Source organism: Gadus chalcogrammus, chromosome 10 (assembly GCF_026213295.1).
Source record: "Gadus chalcogrammus isolate NIFS_2021 chromosome 10, NIFS_Gcha_1.0, whole genome shotgun sequence".
In the NCBI taxonomy this organism is placed as follows: Eukaryota; Metazoa; Chordata; class Actinopteri; order Gadiformes; family Gadidae; genus Gadus; species Gadus chalcogrammus.
The window spans coordinates 20408186-20413643 of NC_079421.1; positions in this window are offsets into that span (position 1 = coordinate 20408186).

Below are 5458 nucleotides of genomic sequence, written 5' to 3' on the forward strand. Positions count from 1 at the left end.
CTAAAAGACAATAAAAATACAATAATTATTTCAAGTTCTAAACCAAACAGATCCGTTGATATTAAATGATGTTAAGGGTTAAATGAGCAGAACAAGCATGAAGTGAATAATTAAACTGGTGTGACTTTAAATCTAATGCACGCAAAGCGCAGAAGGATTGTGGCCATGCTTTAAGGGGGATTCAGACCGACCAATGAGGGATTCAAACCGACAACTCGTTTGTTCTGACTGGACTTGCAGTCCCATTTCCAAGCCCTTGTTCATTGTGTTTCCCCTCACACACACACAGTTTACATGCTGTATTTTAATGTTGTCCTTTGGCCGGGGTGTAAGTAAACATATTCCTGTGTTGTGGTTCTGTTTGGCCAGGGTGTGTGTCTGTGTGTGTGCCAATGCACGACAAGAGTGATTATTTGTGGTCGTGTTAGAGCGCTTGTGTCTTTGATCCTCATCGCATGTCCTTCAAGGGCCTGCGAAGTATGTTAGCCCACCCCTACCCATGATTTATATTTGTGTGTAAATATCTTTCCCCATTGCAAAGAAAGGTTAGCCTAAGTATAGCATGTCCCACGTAGCCTAGCATGGGCTTCTTAACATGCCAGACTATTATATACCTCACCGCTCTCACCCATAACCTTGGCAGGGTTGGTTTTGTGCCTTGCTAATGGGTATCTTTGCAGAATTAATCAGTTAATCAATGCTACAGTGACCGCAGTAGTATAACTTTTATATTTGTAGATATCTGTATCTTGCTGTGGGTATATGCAAGTGTGTGTGTGTGTGTGTGTGTGTGTGTGGGTGTGTCAGTGTTGTGTGTGTGTGTGTGTGTGTCTTTTTTGGAATGCTTGTTGCATTTATGCATACAAATACAGAACAAGCTGTATGTATAGATATATGTAAGCTGTATATATATGTGTGTGTGTGTGTGTGTCTGTGTGTGTGTGCTATCTCGGTTGTCCGTTGAGCACTGTAAAATATTTATGAGGACGCTCTAATAATAGTCGGCATCCTGTGGTCCGAAGAGGCATATTGTCTGTCGAGTCACATGACCCTCGTGCCGAGGCCGCCACAGGACCGGCGTCTCTCTGCCACACAGAAGTTGTCATGAAAGCATTTCCTTGGTTGATATGAAAATTGTCCTGGGATGGATTTCCCCCTGGAGGGACATTTTAAATGAAGGTGTTTGAGTTCTTCAGATACTTCCGAACCAATGTATAAACTAAAAATAAATGGCAGACTAAAATCGTCATGAATCTTTTAGCATTTTGACAACTTTATTTTCTTTAGTTTTTATGCTTTTGAAAAGTGTTCTTGGCGGGGGGGGGGGGACAAAACGTCACAGCAGAATAGCAGCCTCGGAGACCTCCCACAATGCATCTGGCCCCAGAAGAGAAGTGTTGGAGGTCACCCTTGGGCAATTGCCCTTCAGAAAACCAGGCGAGCCTTTTTGATCAGTGGCTGTCTTTTTTTAGCCGACAACAAAAACTAAAAATAAGAAGTGCAACGGATTTCTCTACACAGCCCAGGGAAGAGAGTAACAGGTTTAATAAAATCACTGGGTATCCCATTATTTTTTTGTCGAAGCATCTGGTGTCATTGTTTGTGGTGTTATAAAGTGAAGTTGGCTCATAACAAAAAGTGTAATTCGGGTAATTTTTATTGATTGGGAACTCTGTTGGCAGGCACTAGCAATTCACAGGCGGAACTATAACGATGATTCCCGAATCATCGTTAAAGTGCCCTTTGTTTGGCCGATATCCTCGACTCTAGGTTGTTGTGTCATCAACACTCATATCACAGACCTTTAAACATATATCTGTGTTTGGGTGTGTGTGTGGTGTGCATAGCGAGGGGTTTCATATCACCCTGACAATAAATAAATGTCTAGCTTTCTGGCACAGCACTTCCACACAAATAAGCAAGATGGATGTTGTGTCTCATCCGCTCTGCAGCAGTTGTCAACCTTGCAGAAGGTTTCATGCATCACATATGGACTGTATGAAGGTTTAGAGAGAGTGTGTGTGTGTGTGTGTTCCACTGACCTCGATGAGCTTGAGCCCACTACGCTAGGCTAGGGTAGGATAGGCTAGGGTAAGCAGCATCTTTGGATATTAATGTCTAGTCATTTTTTTTGTCTTCTTGGTATTCATGGTGTGTTTCTGCTTGCACTCCTTCATCTCTAGGAGATGTTTGTGTGTGGGTGTGCTAGTGTGTGTGTATTTGTGTGCTGCCGGCCTGTGACAGTGATGGATAGGACAACCTGCAGAGTGAGGACATCTGCTGTCATTGTACACACACACACACATCCACACACACACACGCACAGGCACACAAGCACAGTATGTGACAGCATGTGATAGTGCATGTGCACGCCCTGTCCTGTGATCGGCATAATTCTGGGTCTCTCTACCCTTTAGACTGGTTGTAGTCCGGATCAAACACACACAGTGTCAGCAACCTGACACTGTGTGTGTCCTAGCAAGCGTTGGAGGTCTTCTCTCGGCTGCCCCCCCCTCACCTCCACCTCATGTAATGCAACTTTAGAGGTGGTAGATTGAGGACATTGGGGTTCCAACGCAGAATATGCTGTCCGGGAACACACTATCATCTGCCTTTTGTTGGACACTTTTGTGCAAAAGCATCTTACTATAGCGTGAGCACATGATGATCTTATCATGCTTGCCGCCCCAGAGAGAATCCAAACCACTCTCCCATGTTCTCGCTATGCTCGGACAGTTAAGCTACACTGACTTGAATATAATTCAAGTTTGAAAAAGACACAAAGGGGAATCTTTGCTTTAAAATGTGGGCACGTTCGTGTGTGCCTGCAATCCCGGTGAGTGAGTGAGAAGCCTTGGCTCTAGTAGCTGTAAAGGTTAGCCTGTCCCCTGCCTCAGAGGGACTGACACCAGGGAATAACACTTCCGTCGAGGACTGGAGATTAGCATTTTCCACTCTGCTGACTCTAGGGGTGGCAACACGCAGCGTCTGTATGTCACCAGTACTGCAGATGAATTTGCAATCACTTGCTTTTTTTGCTTCTGTGTGGCGAAATGACGCACCTTACGTTAAACTGACCTCATACCTGGAGAATAGGGCATCGTAATGAGGGTCAAAGTAGAGAGACGTCAGACTATAAATGTTTTATTTAGCAGTTATTTGAGCTGCGGTTCCCCGGACACATTGATTGCCGGGGGGCGAGGCGTTGCACTGCATCGTAGCAAACCATCGGGAAGCCGGTGCACAGAGATGAACACACGGTGAGGCATCAAGGAGTCCAGCACTGCCCCCCCAAAAGCCGCCCTGAGCTAAAATAGTGAACAGGTCTTCTAAAAATGCAGCAGTATTGACCGACTTGTACGAGTTCTACTGAAACCCTCCTCAGCCAGTGCGGCAGCAAGCCTTGCTCTTACATGCAGCAAAATATCATAGAAATAATGTTTGTGGGTTATGGCGTCTTGCTAAGTTGTACACTATATGATCTTGATACTTCATTGGAGACTGTTTTATGTCATTACAGTCTCAAAGTACTTCACAGGTCAATATTTGACCGCCCCTAAGACTAATGGCTCTAAATGTGTGGGCTCAACGCCCACAGATTGCATGTGCTCTATTAATTGCACCCTGTCTAAATGTCCAGGTTCAACATCAGTTGGACAGCCTATCAAGTCGTTTGATTGTTTGCCTGTGTTTCGGGGCTTTAGCCTCATCATGCCTAGGAAATGCTCCCCGATTCTCTAAGGCAAAGTAGAAACGCACACTCATATTCTCCAGCGCTAACATTCCCAGGAAATCAATCAAGCAAGAGGTCACATATCCCCATATTGATCCAGCATGGCTGATTCCCTCTGAAGTCTTGATGTTCGGCTTGTGTGTCTCTCAGGATTTTTCATCCTTTACACTTTGACTCTTGAGCTGCCGTGGGAACAGAGAGTGAGCGAGAGCAAGGACGTAGCATGCGAGAGTGCTCGCGCCTGTGTATTTATAGCTGCTCTGTCGCTATGCTAAGCTACACAGCTGTATGTCATACTGCATCCCGGCACGTTCTCCCTCCCGTTTGGTGCGGATCTGTCCTTGAGGCCCCGAGAACAGTGTCACCTTCATGTGTACACTGCGTATCAGCAGATATACCGGCATGACGGAGAGGGGAGGGGTGAGGGGGCAGGAGGGAGAGGCTGTGTGTCGGAAAGGAGAAAGGGAAGAGGAGATGAGAGAGGAGAGGAGATGAGGGAGGTGGGGGACCAGGAGAAGGAGCAAGGGAACGGGTGGAGGAATGCAGAAGATAAAGGGAGAGGGAGGGAAATAGGGAAAAGGTATGGGAATAGGAAGAGAAACGGGAGGAGAGAGGGAATATTTGAGAGGGGAGAGGGGATTGCAGAGGAGAATGAGTTCTGGAGGGGAGAAGAGACGGATCAGAGGAGAACAGAGAGGAGCAGAGAGTATGATTGGACAGGGAGATGAGGAGAGGAGATGGCAGAGGGGAGTCGAAAGGACATTGAGAGGATGAGTCAGAGGAAGGTGCTTAATGCATTACCTCGCTCTCTTTTAGTTCCCCTGAAGTGAGACGGGAAGGGGCACTGAGAGAAAGAGAAGGAGAGAGCGAAACAGATGGAGCGGAGAGAGAGAGAGAGAGAGAGAGAGAGAGAGGGGAGAGAGTTTTAGTAAAAGACTGCTTTGATGGATTTCAATGCTGGTGACTGGAAGGAGCTTTGAGTGAGAAACAAAAAAGCTTTTAGAATTACCTCTCCTCCCCTCTCCTTCTTCTGCTCCCCCTTTTTTCTTTTCTCTCTCCTCCCCTCTCTCTTTCTGCTGTTCCTTCACGTTTCGAATCCCCTGGGCAGTCACGTGTGCCTCAGTGAGTTTGCATGCAACATGTGTGCATGTGTGCATGCATGTGTGTGTATCTAGCCGGGGTGGGGTCGTCTGAGGACACCAAAACATAATTAACACGCATCCAGAGAGATCATAAATATGCGTCATAGCATGTATGCATGTTTGTGTGTGGGTTGTGCGTGTGTGTGTGTGTGTGTGTGTGTGTGTGTGTGTCTGTGTGTGTGTGTGTGTGTGTGCGTGTCCCTCTCCCGGTCTCTGGGGAGATGCGGTCATCTGTACCAGCCCTGCGCTGCCTTATCTGCTGCCGTTTTGAATACACACAAAACAATACACCAACACACAACCCCCCCTCCCCACCACCACACACACCCCCCACCCACACACACACACCACACACCACACCCACACCCACACACACACACACACACACACACCGCGGAGAGGGCCGCTTTCTAGTTCTACCGGAATCTGCGTGATCCGCATCAGAACGCCGCCGTGCATGAGCGGCCGTAAAATGTTTTTATTTGTATTTACTGGCCGACGCACACACCAGTCAACAATGGTGCGTTACCTTATTGTCCACCTGCATTTCCTGTGTGCACTGCAGGTGCACCTTAGGAAGGGG